The sequence below is a fragment of the Pongo abelii genome, chromosome 7, assembly GCF_028885655.2.
Source record: "Pongo abelii isolate AG06213 chromosome 7, NHGRI_mPonAbe1-v2.0_pri, whole genome shotgun sequence".
Lineage (NCBI taxonomy): Eukaryota > Metazoa > Chordata > Mammalia > Primates > Hominidae > Pongo > Pongo abelii.
Genome location: NC_071992.2, coordinates 84,654,214 through 84,670,151, shown reverse-complemented (window position 1 = coordinate 84,670,151; position 15,938 = coordinate 84,654,214). Strand labels below are relative to the sequence as shown.

General features: G+C 40.6%; 1 protein-coding gene across 14 annotated transcripts in view; it reads right to left on the bottom strand.

Annotated features, from left to right (window-relative positions):
- SULF1 (sulfatase 1) overlaps positions 1 to 15,938 on the bottom strand; it is a 191,405-nt gene that overhangs the window by 105,538 nt on the left and 69,929 nt on the right. The gene's annotated exons all lie outside the window — the stretch shown is intronic.

The window sequence follows — 15,938 nt, the reverse complement described above, 5'->3', positions numbered from 1 at the left end:
CCTGTTTAGTTTAGGGTGAGATTTAAGATTAGGAAATTCTCCCTTTTATTGGACAAAAATCTGCCTTCCCCTCTCTTCTAGATGCTTAGTCATGCTCTATTCTTCTGAGCCACACAAAATAATTCTATATTTTTTTGCATAACAAATGATTTAAATAATTCAAGATTGTTTCTATCTAACTCCTAAATCTTCTCTTATAAAACATACCTATGTGGTGATTTACTGGTAATTATGGGAGAGAGTTGGAAGGGATTATTTTTCATGCGGCCATTGGTTGGTTAAGTATTGGATCAATAAATCCTATAAAACTGTAGTTACACAAATAGCAAGCCAGCATATTTAATGCCCATCTGGCTCAAAGGGATTTTGACTACTGGACTACTGTAAATCAATGATTTCCAAATTCACGAAGAAACATGTCCTTATGTACCACTATTTTCATGTTTGGACTAAACCCAAATCAGAAATCTTCCAAAATTTGCATAGTTAAATTGCTAATTAGTTTTACTGGAGAATAAAGCCAGGCAAGAAAGATGAAGATCCAGGCTAGAGTCATGATCTAAGTACTGATTTTTTTTAAATTCCTTGACAACTTATTGATTTCCTTCTAGCAATTAGATTTTGAGGAAGCTTTTCTTCCCAAAAGAAACATCTTTACCACACTTGGCTCCTAACTTCAGAATACTGGACATTTTAAAAGAGTTACGCAAGAGAAGAACAACCCTTAAATAAAGGCTCTAGGCTCAAGTACTTAATTCATAACATGGAGTAGGGGTTCATCAGAATCACCTAGAGGTCTTGTTAATTACTCCAGCATTTTTGATTCTGGGATGAGACCTATAAAATTGCTTTTTTTTTTTGAGATGTGGTTTCACTCTTGTCGCCCAGGCTGGAGTGCAGTGGTTGTGATCTCAGCTCACTGCAACCTCCACCTCGTGGGTTCAAGTGATTCTCCTGCCTCAGCCTCCTGAGTAGCTGGGATTACAGGTGTGTACCACCATGTCCAGTTAATTTTTGTATTTTTAGGAGAGATGAGATTTCAGCATGTTGGCCAGGCTGGTCTCAAACTCCTGGCCTCAGGTGATCCACCCGCCTTGGCCTCTCAAAGTGCTGGGATTACAGGCGTGAGCCACGGCGCCCAGCCTTAAAATTGCATTTCTAGCAAGTTCCCAGGTGATGCTGATGCTGACGGTACTGGTCTAGAGTACAGCGATCAACCCACTAGCACTAATGAAAGGAAAAGTGAAGCCCAGCCAAGCAGGTGTTGCAAGTCTCTTCCATGAAGGCTGACTCCTCAGACCTTTGCATGGGCTGAAGCAGCTAAGCATTTACAAGATAGGATTATTGATACCGCCAATTATTTTGTAGCTGATCAAAATAATCAGCACCCTTCCCAGAGTTGCCAAGAAGGCAAACATGCCAACACACAGTCTATCCTAGGCATCAGCAACTGAAGGAGTTTTCCATGGGAGAGCCTTCACCTCCTTCAACAAGTATCCAGAAGTGTTCTTTTGAGTGGCTTTCAAATGACCAGCTAACATCTCTTTCTGCGTACTCTCTTTCCATGCCTGAAGGAATAAGGTTGCTCAAATTCTTGACATATGTGAACTAATGGACTCTGACAGGGGCCAGAGCAATGCTGGAGTTTGTTACATTCATTAAACAACTGCTAAGCTTAAAGATAGGTTCACCACTCCCAGGCTGAAATTTCCATCTTAAGGTAAATTATTACCAGAGATTAAGGAGGCAGAGTGAGTTACTTGGCTTTTGTTTTCATAAAGCCCTGACTCAGTTGACCAATTCTGTTCAGCCATATCTGCCAATCGCCCCCTGTGGGCCTTTCATCACCTATAGCCTCCTCTTTGAGACAGTGGCAGGTGAATATAGTTGCAGTAGGAAACAAACTTCGAATCGATTAAACAATATGATCCAAAAAATGTATCAAATCACCATGATAGTAAAGACACTATGACATTAGGTGCTTCTGGGAATGCTGAGCTGAATCCTTCGTCCTACACTGTGGAAGAGTAGGGAAAGGGATGCGGCCACACAAAGTGAGCTGGAAAAGTGGGGCAGGATTCATGGGGACCAGGTGCAGTGGGCTGAAATTGGGCCAAGGTCATGTTTGCAACTTTCCAAACGACTTTATCTACCTCAATTCTTATCGCAGCAACCCCAAATTAGGACACGTGGTCTGATACCCAGTTGAGAAGGGAAAACAATTTCGGAGCCCTAGTTTTCCAGTTGCCTGACTTCAGGGAGTAACTTCCAGCACCACGTGGACTAGTGCCGGGATCTGGGGACAACCGAAAGGGTTCACGTCTGGTCTTCTTTCCTTCTCTCTTTTTGCTCCCTTTTCCCCTCACCCCCTCATTTTGTCGCCAGCTCCTCCTTCATTCCTCAGATCCTACAGCCCCATTCTGCCCTCTGACTGCCAGAAGTCCCTCACCATTCCACCTTTTTCTTTTTGTTCTCCTGAGTTTCCAAATTCCCACAATTTCCAAGACGTGGATGACACTCAACTCTTAATCAAGAAGCAAGAATTTTTGCTAATATCCATTGAGCACGTGCAAATATTAAAACTTTCAGTCATTAGTTCACTTTATCATAGCCACACACCAATGAAGTAGGAACTATTTTCACTCATTTTTTTTTTTTTTTTAAATGAGGAAACTGAGATTCAGGGAAGTTCAGGGATCTGTTCAAGATTACACAGTAAGGGCAGAACGGGGATGACCCCACACCAAAGTCTTTCTTCATAAGTGTTCTGTTTTTGTATTTTCTCTTGAAGTGCATTTTCACTCTAAAAGATCTTGTATGCCTAGAGAATTTCAAACTGGCAAAATTAATGGGGAGAAATTTTGAGGGGGCAAAAATGAGCTTCAGGTGGATCTGCCACTGTGCCTTACAGTATCTCCCCAGGAGAACAAAACAGACCATCAGTATTGCAGCCACACACCATGTACAGCCTCCCCTTTCACCTTCCAAACAGAAGGGGACTCCTCAGAACTCAGTAAAACAAAGAGTCGTTGCTGGGTGAGAGAGTGGACTGGCGTGGTTAAACATGAATATTCAAGACCACGAGTCACAGCTCCATGAATTCGAGGGTCTCCTCTATTTGTATTTAGCATTGTGGAGTCGTGAGACAACTTGCAATGATTAATTAATCCTTGATGACAAGGCAGAAGGTGAAATAATTTGTGCATAGTCACGCAGTCGGTCATTCTCAGGCTCCGAGTTAGTACTGGGGTGCTTGGTTTTCCAGAAACAGAAAGCTCTCCTTAACCCACACCTTAATGAGTGACATCATCTTCAATATCCCCAGTCCATGAAAATTCTATCCTCTGAGATCCCCCTCCCAACCCACCCCCAGCAGGACTTGTCTCCCCAACATCAAGGAGACAAGGCCAGGCATCCTGGCTTGTGGGGTGCAGGAGGCACAATCTAGTTAACACATTGCATTTGGCTGCTTGTGGCTGTTTTCTCACCATCTCAAGTGCAATTTTAACTGAGGCTATTCACAGTAATACCTCAATTATCTATTACAGTAGGGGAAAAGAGGGTCTCTAGATACAAGAATTTCCATGCTGCCTTACTTGAACTATTTAAAAGTTCCAACTTAAAACAAGCAAATAAAAATAAAATATTTTAAAGCACACGGAATTTGCACAAGGAAACCCTTAAAGCTCACAACAAAAAAAGGGGTTATTTTCTGCTGTTTCATGGAGCGGGCAGTGGCTCCCTGCTGCTCCAAGCTGTGGTTCTTCTCACTCCAGGACTTGGGCTGAGGCATGGCATTGTCATGGCAGGAGCAGGATTGCTGATGGAAACTGCGAGTGCTGTTCAAAACATCTGCTTACACAGGGTATCTGGCACACCTGCTGACCTGCCATTGGCTAAAGCAAGCCATAGGGTGAAGCCCAGGGTGGGGTGGGTATAAGTTCTGCTCTCCTGGGAGCCCTGGGTGGGGATGTTGATTCCCTTCACTTCTCTGGTTTGTGTGTGTGTATGTGTGTGGGGAGGTGGTGACAATCATTGGGGATTGTGACAAAATCTAACATATGCACTTCCAAAAATTAATTATACATTTCATGGTCTTTAAAGAGTACTGCAGATGATGTCACTGTTTTGTTTTGTTTTGTTTTGGCTCTGGGTCCTCAATATTAACATCCAAGTCTGGGCACGGTGGCTCATGCCTGTAATCCCAGCATTTCGGGAGGCCGAGGTGGGTGGATAACTTGAGGTCAGGAGTTTGAGACCAGCCTGGTCAACTTGGTGAAACCCTGTCTCTACTAATAATACAAAAAAAAAAAAAAAAAAAAATCAGCCAGGCATGGTGGTGCATGCCTGTAATCCTAGCTACTCGGGAGGCTGAGGTGGGAGGTTTGCTTGAACCCGGGAGGCAGAGGATGCAGTGAGCCGAGATCATGCCACTGCACACTCTAGCTTGAGCGACAGAGCGAGACTCCGTCTCAAAAAAAAAAAAAAAAAAAAAAAAATTAACATCTAAAGTGCTCTAGGCTATGATTTTGACTTTTTCTAAGTGATACTGGGATGTGGAAAGCAGTTTGCCTAATACATAAATGACACCAGACCGACACTGTTTGAAATTCCTTATGGATGCTTTTCATAGCATTGTTTTTACCTCCTTTGCTATCAATGATCATTTCTAGTTATCATTGGCATGTTTACACTTGTCTTCTAATGTGCTAGGGAGAGTATTCTCCCACCTTCTCCCTTCTATAATAATACGTGAGGGAGACACCAGGAGGTGGCTTGTTAGACCTCATGAGATCCATGTTTAAAATAAGAATGAAGTCGTGAGGGTCTCTCTCAAGTCCTTTGTGTATGGGCATGGTGGCAAATGCTTGTGTAGGGGGGCATCATCGGTTTATTAGAATTCCGCTTGCTTTTGCTTGTGTTTCCCTGTTTTTGCTGGCTGGTTGAGGGTGTTAGATAAATGAACTTAGAGAAGATTGAGCTGGCTTAAGTTCCAAGCACTCCTGCTTTGCCATTTTCCACATTTAACAGATTTTTTTCCAGATATTTGACTAAGCATTAACACTACCTGCAATTTGTTCGATTCCATTTATTCTAACTTCGAGAAACATTTTGATTCAGCAACCCTTTGTTGAGCACCTGTATAAGGCACTTCATCAGGCACTACTGAGATAATGAGAAAAGAGTCCTGCCTTTGAATGGAAAGTCATATGCTATGCTATGTACAATACACTTTCAAAATGTGTTGGCGACTCCCTTCACTCTAAAGCTAGAGCAGACGGCACACTTTGAAAGGCCGCAGGGCTTCCTGGGGTGTGTGTGATACTCTCTGTGGGTTGATATTACTCTGAACAACACAGTGGCATGCAGCGCTCATGTTTTTCAAATGAAAACAAACCCCACAGAGCCATATTCACCAGTCAAGGTAGATGAAAGTCAAAAGTTTCCAACTTGGTTAGTGCCCAACTATTTCCTAGCTAGCATTTTGCTCTAACATATATTTAGTTATCTTCTGAAAACCTGACCTTACATTGATAATAATTGAACTGTGAACCAGATTTTTCCTATGCTTAGGTGGTTTCTTATATCTCAAATCCCAGGGGAAGATATTTGCTCTTTCATGGATAAAATAATTCCTTCTGTGTTCACAAGGCATCACAGTTCAGGAAAATATTTTGGTATAAATCATCAAATTTGCTCTTCCCAACAACTTATATGGGAAATTAGAGCAGGTGTTATTATTCCTCCCCCACCCCACCCCACCTCCTCCTGCCACAGTAGCTTGAGAAAGCATAACCTGAAATTATACTCAGGTCTTCTGACTCCAAGGCTGGTAGCTATTTTCCATCATAAATCAATTATTTTCCATTTTTATCCTGCTGTTTTATAATTATCTACTTAATCATTCATGGATATAGATGGCAAAAATATATAAGCTAATATAATGTACAGACAAGCAAAGAAAAGCTGTATTTGCACTGGTTTCAAACCTTTTCATTGCTACTTTTCACAAAACTCACACAACTAGAATATTGGTTTCAGGTTTACTTATTCTTTCTGCACAAACCCACCACCCAGTAAAAACACAAAGAGGTAATGACTTCCCGAGTAACGAGAATATAGTGAGTTAAAGTGTTAATGCTGCTTCCTAATAATTTTAGCAACATTATGATGTTGCTCAAAGTACTCTTAATAGACTCTTATGTTTTAAAAGAGTATGTGAAGAACAATATTTTGGTAAAAATATGTCTACAAAATAGCTCAGATTAAATCACCGAGGATTAATAATTTAAGGAAAGCCTTGAAGATACATTGATTTCAACATTTTAAACAGTCTTTTTACAAAAACGGATTAGGAAGTTAGATTGATTATACTACTGAAAATGCATTTGTACTTGACATGAAACTCAAAATTTTAAATAGAAAAGGACTGCTTTATGGGAATTAAGCATCTTTCCTGTGGACAGCAGCTGGAAAGCTTCTAATTTTCTAGGTAGGACTCACGGGGGAGAGGGCAGCAGAATGTGCTGCATTCCTGGAAATTCACCTCAGCTTGAATCATAGCTTTGCCTGACCATGGGGATAAATGCAGAGGACAAAATCGTTTTCCATACAATAATGATAAGGCACAACTTTATTTTGTCTGATAGCAACAGTCTATTTTCTCCATACTGTGAACTCATCTCATTTCTGTTACCATTTCTTGAAAACAATTACATTTTCAACTTTTTGCTGTTGTAGAGTCCTAAATGATGTGGTGCAAACTGCTAATTGCCTACCTCATCATTCATTGTCTTCTTTATTTACAACAAGATCCCAATTTTATTTGCAATGGCCAGCTATAGGTGATATTTCTTAGTTGCCCTAGCAACTCTATGTGCCCACAAGGTTGATTTCTTTCCAGTGACATGTAATGAAAGGATTGTGTGGGACAGTTCTATAAAACAGTGTGGAGGCTGGACATGGTGGTTCACGCCTGTAATCTCAGCACTTTGGGAGGCCGAGGTGGGTGGATCACCTGAGGTCAGGAGTTGGAGACCAGCCTGGCCAACATGGTGAAACCCTGTCTCTACTAAAAAGACCAAACCAAACCAAACAAAACAAAACAAAACATCAGCTGGGCAGGGACTGAGGCAGGAGAATCGCTTGAACCTGGGAGGTGGAGGTTGCAGTGAGCCAAGATTGTGCCATTTACTCCAGCCTGGGCGAAAAGAGAGAAACTCTGTCTCAAAGAAAAAACAAAAACAAACAAACCAAAAAACAAAACAAAACAAAAAAAACAAAAAAACCCAAAACAAAAGAAATAAAAGAGTGTGGGTGTCCCATTTGTCATATGTCATGACTGGAGTTTCTGCAGCCTTCTTGGACCATGAGAAGTTCTCACAGATGGAATGCTCCATCACGTAGTAAAGAGAGAAAAGAAGCCCAGGTCCCTAGTGGCTAATGTCCCAGTCTTGATGCCCTGACTCTGAATTTTCTTTACTTGAGAGAATAAAACCTTTAGTCAATAAGGCCCTATTTTGGTTTTTGCTATGTGTAGTCAAATAGCCAATTATATCTCCTAACTAACCCTACTGTTTTTTCTCATTCTACAACCATTCTAGATTTAAAATGTTAGGACAACATGGCCTTTAACGTCAGACCAGAAGAGTTTGGTTTATATTTGAAATAGGACAAACAATAACAATATGGTAAGTGCTATGAAATTGATAGAGGCAAGCGGGAACAAGAAATTCTCTCAACAGACATTATACTCCAAACTCTACTTAACTAATATTTAAGGCAGTTTAAGGTTTCTGGGTCAAATAAAGAATATTAGGAATCTCTCATGAGCCATAGAAATGAAAAAAAAAAAGGATTCCTTTATCTTTTTATAATTTTTTAGGATTCAAGTGTATTATGCCATGAATTGCTCTTTAGCTTCTTTAAAAAACAACAACAATGAAAAGCCTAGAATCTTCATACATGCAATCTACCTGGACTCTACCTGAGTTTTCCTGAAAGAGGTTAAGTGGTAACCCCCAAATGATGGATTTTCATATTTTATATCCAAAACAAGAATTTCAGTATTTTCAGAAAATATTGCTAAAAATATTCTATATTTTCTTACCTAAATGTAAAATTGTAATATTGGATACAAAGATGATACTAAAAACAACTCCACAGGAATGTTGGCATATGTTTATTCATAAGAAAAACTTGATTATCTGTCTTTATCTGCAGGCATTTTCCCCATTCCCTTTCTCACTCGTGCAAATATAAATTTTATTTTCAGTTGAAAATAGGAATTCTACCTTCACTGAATAGCAAGAATTCTTTTTAAAGAAGCAAGGTTTCTATGGTTTAAAGGAATTATAAAAAGTGATTTGTTTGGCCAGGTGTGGTGGCTCACCCCTATAATCCCAGCACTTTTGGAGGCCGAGGCAGGAGGATCAGGAGATCAGGAGTTTGAGACCAGCCTGACCAACATGGTGAAACTCCGTCTCTACTAAAAATACAAAAATTAGCCGGGTGTGGTGGCGCATGCCTGTAATCCCAGCTACTCAGGAGGCTGAGGTAGGAGAATCACCTGAACCCGGGAGGTGGAGGTTGCAGTGAGCCAAGATTGTGGCACTGCACTCCAACCTGGGTGACAGAACGAGACTCCATCTCAAAAAAAAAAACAAAAAAACAAAAAAACAAAAAACCAAAACATTTGTTTTGTATAAATGTCTCAGTTATACCTCAAATTAGGATTCCAAAAACTCAAATTAATACATTACAACACACTATTCTTAGATTTGTGAAACTGATTTTATAGTAATTACTAAACTCTAAAGTTATTAATAAACTAGCAAAGTTTAGAAAGAAAAACATGAATGTGTAAATCGAAATACCTTAGCCAATTTAATTTATGCATAATTAGCATGAAATGGATATAATTTGATAAGCTTGATTAGTTTAGACTATGATCCTCAAATTGTTTCCTGTCATGGAAAATACTAACATTGATTATATACAGCACACTGGGATAAGCAGATGAGGCCACTCACAGTCCAAGGGGCTCTGGCCATCCCAGGCCTGCCCAGTCATCCTGAGGCTGAGCAGGTAGATATCTTGGTACACCTGTAGTCCACATCTTGACACATCTGTCATCCATTTGTGGCCCACTGCCAACACAGAGTGATGCTAGGATGCTACAGTCTAGAGAATCAATTGGGCTATAAGGATTCCTAAATGATGTGGCTATTTGTCAAAAAAAAAGATGTAAAGGTATTGAACATAGATGATTAAAAAAATCAGGGGCTTCTAAAGACATGGAATCAACCCAAATGCCCATCAATGATAGACTGGATAAAGGAAATGTGGTACATATACATTGTGGAATACTATGCAGCCATAAAAATGAACAAGATCATGTCCTCTGCAGGGACATGGATGAAGCTGGAAGCCATTATCCTCAGCAAACTAATGCAGGAACAGAAAACAAAACACTGCATGTTCTCACTTATAAGTGGGAGCTGAGCAATGAGAACACACAGATACAGGGAGAGGAACAGCACACACTAAGGCCTGTCAGGGGAGGGTGGGGGTTGGGAAGAGCATTAGGGAAAATAGCCAATGCATGTTGGGTTTAACGCCTCGGCGATGGATGACAGGTGCAGCAAACCACCATGGCACACTTTTACCTATGTAACAAACCTGCATATCTTGCACTTGTACTCTGGAACTTAAAAAAAATAAAATAAACAACAACAACAACAACAAAAACAAAACCAGGGGCTTAATTTATATATTTGCAAGTATGGAATGTATACAGTGGTGTTTTTAGAGTAATTAAAAAAACAAATAGTCTGATTTGATCAATAAGAAGCATTAATTGGATGGTTGCTAAATCTCTATCTCACAGAACCCCAGACTCATAGAATTTTGTCACTCGTGTCACAGGAAGTCCCATGTTGTTTTTGCCTAGGTTAAGACTAGTTGGGGTGTCCTCTGGTCTCACAAGCGGAGCCATTTCATATTAATTTGCTTTACCCCCATTTTTCTGTGTAATGTGCATGCCATCTATGACATTTGATTGAATTTAGCGGGAAATTAATATATAGACCTAGAGACATTATCCTTTCTTCCCTGTTAATTTCACCACCTTCCTCTTCACTCCTGCTCTGTCATTTTCTATCACGCTTCTCCCAAACCCACACTTACATTCTGCTTGTTTCTTTCCCTTTTCCTAAATTTCTGTTTTCAGGAATCACGAATGGACTTCAGAAGTCATCATATTCAACTTATTTTAAAATTGAGGTTGCTGAGGCCTCAAATAATTGATAATATCATTTGTATCAAACTTACACTGTACAAAGCTTTCACATACTTGTTCTAATTTGGATCCTCCAGTAACTCTCAGCAGCACTGTTGGTATCCCCATTTCTCGGGGGTCAAAACAGATTCGGAGAGGTGAAATGGCTAAGCCCAAATCACTGTTTCTCAAAGTGGAGAAGGAAGCCATATCTCGTACTTTTCTGCTACACCACAGAATACTCCATCATGACGACACTGGGGACACACATTGCACTTGATGCAAAGCAGTTTCCTTCATGTTCTGTGAATGTTTTCACTGAAGCCAGTTCTGTCTCAGGTTAAGGAATTTTCTCAGATGAGTAAGTTGCATATGTTGTGAAGAAATCTCTTCTGCCTCCATCATAACCACATATTTAAACGTTGTGAAGCCCTCCCCAATATTCTTCAGCGTATGCAGAACTCTCAAGGTCTTACAGTAATGACCTCCAGAAGTTATGTCAATGAGGAAGGTATGGGAAGAAGAATGGAATATAACTGTATGTCGCCAGCTCTCTGGAAAGAAGACCTGCCTCTCTGGAAAGGGGACCTGCCTATCCTCCAGACCTTTAAATGAATGACAACACTGTAAAGAAAATGTGTAATTCCAGGTCGGTAAGCCTCAAGTTTAAGTAAGGACACACCTTCCTCATACTCCTCTTCTACTCCCTCTCCAGTTCCTTCCCATCAATGGCTTGGATGAAGAAGTGTTGAGAAAGAATGGAAGATCAAATATTTTCATGGATCTACAAATTGTTGCCTTCACAGCTCTGAGCTTAAACCATTTCCATCTTTATTCCTTTTTTTAATTAAGAAGTTAAGTTTTGTAGTAACCATTCTAGAAAACAAACATAATTATTTACCTATATGTCATACACTCACAATACCCACATATCTTATTTAATGGCTTCCTTTCCCTAACAAATATTTGAAAACAAAGACATTCTTCCTAAGCTCTTCTACCTGTGAGCATTTTAGGGTTCTGTGGTTCTGTGGTACCCTATTTGAACAAGAAATCTGTACTTTCAAATACATGTTCAGAGATTACTGTGCTTGCTTTAAAAATGTCACTGTTAGAAGCAGACATCTTTCACTTCTACTTTGTCTTCCTTCTCTTTCACATATGATGCATTTGTTACAGTCCCTCATCCTCAAATCATATGCTAGGGTAAACAAATGGGATGAAAAGTGAGAAAGCATTTCACTATTTCCACTGCCTCGGTTTTTCTGAATCTTTTAGCTGTGCCACAGATGGGGTTAGATGCTCTTTCATGTTCCTTCAGCGACACTGGCCGGCTTACCTGCCATCATACTTCTCAGGGGAAGTGCCACGTTGCCTTTGCCTAGGTTAAGACTAGTTGGGGTGTCCTCCAATCTCACAAGCAGGGCCATTTCATATTAATTTGCTTTACCCTCATATTTCTGTGTAATGTGGATGCCATCTGTGACATCTGATTGAATTTAGTGGGAAATTAATATATAGAGCTGGAGACATTATCCTTTCTTCCCTGTAAATCCCACCACCTTCCTGCTCCGCCATTCTCCATCATGCTTTTCCCAAACCCACACTTATGTTCTGCTTGTTTCTTTCCCTTTTCCTAAATTTCTGTTTTCAGGAATCTTTCAGCTGTGTCATATAAGAAAGGCTATAAGCTTTCAAGATTAGAAATTCTTATTGAAACCCCAGATTTTTGAGATCCAGGTTAATTTGGGTTAGTTTAGAGTGAAGTTAACAGAGGCGTTAGTAAGTCCCTACTGACTTCATTTAATGAAATGCCTGCAGTCATCTAGAATTTGACAGGTCTTGTGAAAATTACAGAGTACATTTGCTCCAGGGACTTTTCATCGGTCTTCCATTTGTGGATTTTATGTGGCAAGAGGACAAGAAGGTATAACACATATATATCTCAAGTGGAACCCTAAAATACAATCCTACAGCAAGAACATCCACTCCTGACCATGGTCACCAATGCACAGTGGTAGTTACAGAAACCTGGGCAAGAAGGCAGGAAACGCTGTCACCAAGGCAGAAACAGCTTGTCTCTGTCCTGGCAGGGAGACGGCTCCTCACCAAAAGAACTGGCCTTGCTACAGGGAAGGAGGGATGGATTTGGAAGGGAGTTCTGAATCTGAGTTTCTGCTCTCCCACTTACTAGCTGTGTGATTTTGAGAAGTAGATATCCTTTGTGAAACATAATTTCTCATCCATAAAATATAATAGCCCTGCCTGTCTTTCAGCATTGTAATTATACCAAATGACTTAAAATGAGTGAAACTTTTTATAAATGCAAAAGTGCCTTACAAATATTAGATACTCTAGTATTTTGGTCTCTATTTATAGAAAATAATCCGTGTCATTGTGTTACGAGGAAAAGTGACTTAGGGTCTTATTAGTGTCTTTATCTCATTCAGCGGTGCAACTATCATTTTATGAATAGAGAGATGAATCTGGTGGCCATATGTATCCTCTCTTTCCATTTATCCCAGTACTTTCTCCACTCATGAGATCTGATTTATCCCCTATCCTGTTGATTTTATCATCAAAAGGTTTCTCAATTCTGTCTCCTTTTCTCCATTCCTTTCATCACTACCAAGTTCATGCCTTTATAATTACTTTTCCAGATCACGGTAATGGCTTCTAATGGTCTTTTTGCCTTCTGTCTGTTACTCCTGAAATTACCCTTAAATTCACCCAGGTACCAGACCAATCTTCTTAGGTGCTGGCCTAGCCATGTCTTTTCCCTGTTCCCCACAACAGCTCTGTTATTAAAAACACCAGTGGGCTCATGAACCTGCAGCTATCTGCCCAACCAACTCCACTTCCACCAAAATGGTTACACAATTTTTATACCCTAAGAAAGTTCAGACCTCAGTGAAGCCTCCCTTCAACTCCCACTGCCATGAACACACTTAACTTCTCTTCCCTAGAAATTCCCTGTCCCTCCCCGAGACTCTAGGAATGCCCTGTGCATATCTCTATCTTAGGACAGTTATTTTCCCTCTAGAGGCCACCTGGAATTTGGCACATCATAGGGGCTTAGTCATTGAGTTTGGAATAGAAGAATGGATGTCTAGATGGTAATGTTCTCTTCTATGGGTATTTCTTCAACTCAAATGTAAAATATTTAATAAAATGAACTGGCTACCTCATCCCTTGATGTTTGCAGTCATATCTACACATCTAGTTAGCAATTGCCAAGCACACGATCTTTTCATATTTGCACATCATAGTATAATCTGAGAAATATTAGGACATCTAAATGCCTTTTTCAAATAACATGAGATCTTTCATCTTTAAAGACTTTCCTTTTTCACAGAGCCCTGGTTTCTCAAAAAGATCATTTTTATTTGGTAGACTAAAAAAAAGTAAAAAGTTGTGGAAGTCCAACTTTATTCCCAATCAGTCTAAAAGCCATTTCTCAGCTTTTAAGGTGTTCTTTCCAAGAACAATGGCTAAGGTATTTCCACTCAGAGGCAGCCCCCTCAGCCTACCAGCAGGTCGAATGACAGAGGCGAGTGTCTGAGCAGTGGGAAGAATTCACTGGCAGATGGACCTCTGTTGTCTTTTCAAAGACAGCCCTGGACACTAGAAGGGATCCAGCTACAGGGTTCAATCCTGGCATATATCACTTTGTTTTGGAAATGAGTTAGGCTGGGCACGGTAGCTTATGCCTGTAATTCCAGCACTTTGGGAGGCCGAGGCGGGCAGATCATGAGGTCAGCAGTTCGAGACCAGCTTGGCCAACATGGTGAAACCCCATCTCCACTAAAAATACAAAAATTAGCCAGGCATGGTGGCAGGCACCTGTAATCCCAGCTACTCAGGAGGCCGAGGCAGGAGAACCGCTTGAACCTGGGAGGCAGAGGTTGCAGTGAGCCAAGACTGCACCATTGCACTTCAGCCTGGGTGACAGAGGGAGACTGCGTTTCAAAAAAAAGAAAAAGAAAAAAGAAAATAAGTTAAACTTTGCAAAAAGAAAAAAGACGATAGTGTTGCAAGGTTTGACATGACAGGACTTTCTACTTTCTCTCATGGTCTAATTTTTGCCCCGCACTTTGTTTCCAAGCACCTCTCCATAGAAACCATTACCAAGTACTCCCCCTCGCCTTCCAGACAGGTGCTTTCAGACCAGCTCAACTTCTGGACTACCTGGGGCAGACTCCTGATGGCTGATATCTCCAGAAAGGGGCCCGGCCTTAGTGCATTACTGCACTTAACCTAGAAATCTCAAGCCAAATTGATAGTCACTGACTGCAGGCAAATGAACGCGGCTGCTGAAGGGTTTAATGTTCATGGCATTGCATAGAAGGACAGGATGAGAAGCATGTGTCTGAGCAAGAGCTTAATGGCTCAAAAAGAAAAAAAGGCAACAGAAATGTAAAAACCAATAAGCAAACAAAACAAAAAGCAGGCTGAGTAGCTTTTTCCTTGGAAAAAAAAAAAAGTATACGTATAAAAAAGTATAAAAGTATTTGAAATGTTATACAACTTGAGAAAATTACTTTTTTTCAATTTTCTATTCTATTTTTATTTTTCTGTTTTCCTTTTTTCTTCTGTTTCAGTTCCAGACACACAGTTAAAAGGGCCCTGAAAAGACAGTCTGTGAGGAATTTGAAAATGGGTGAAGAAAGCAACAAGTTGAAAGTCAAAGTTGCCGTCATCCTGTATTGTGCAAAGCACTGCATGTCACACACTCTCATTCCAAACGTGCAGACATTAGCCTCAGTGTCCCCTGACATGTGGCAGGATAGTAACTGTTTCTGTTTCCCGCTTTGTGGTAAAAATGGTAAACACCTGAACTTTAGCGTCAGAAGATGGCTTAGTCATGAGGACGAATCCCCTTGAATGATTCACATTCTTGGGGTACCCCTAAGATGCCCACACTCATGCTGAGGTTAGAATTAAGACTTTTTATATCTATTTAATATGGTATACTCTTGGAAACCAAAAGCTGTTCAAAAAAAAATCTCTTAACAGAGTCATGCATATTTAATGACAGTTTCTGGCAATCGAACACTATTTCATAGAAGACAGGGTTGAGGTTATTAAAAAGAAATGTAGGAAACTATTCCTAAAGTGCCTGATACCTTGGGGATGAGAAGCACCTTTCAGCCAGGGTCCTGGCATTCATTCAACAAACCTCTAAGAGGCCCTACTGTGTACCAGATGCTGTCAGGGATGCCCAGAAATCCCTTTGCTAGCTAATCTCCTTCCACCAGCAGAGACAAATAGAGTGTTCTGAAAGCCCAGCTGGAGGGTTTCACTCTCTCTCCAGGGCACAGAGGCTCCTAATGCTGTGCAGTGAGTCAGAGGTGCTAATGATAGAAGCTTACGTTTGCTGGGCACAGAGTATATGCAAGGAACCATGCATTAACTGCCTACAAAACTGAGGAGATAGGACTCATTCCCCCATTTTAGCTGAAGTCATCATAGTACAGAAGTTGAATAGCTTTTCCAAGGTTACAACTAGTAGGTAGGGGACTGGCATTTAACTCAGGCAGTCAAGTGCCTGGGTCCTTCTGCAGGACACCACGCTTCCTCCCTGGGAGGGCCGTAAAGAGCAGGAACATGGCTTTTGATGATCTCACCAGACTTCCTGGCAGTTACCACTCCATGTCTT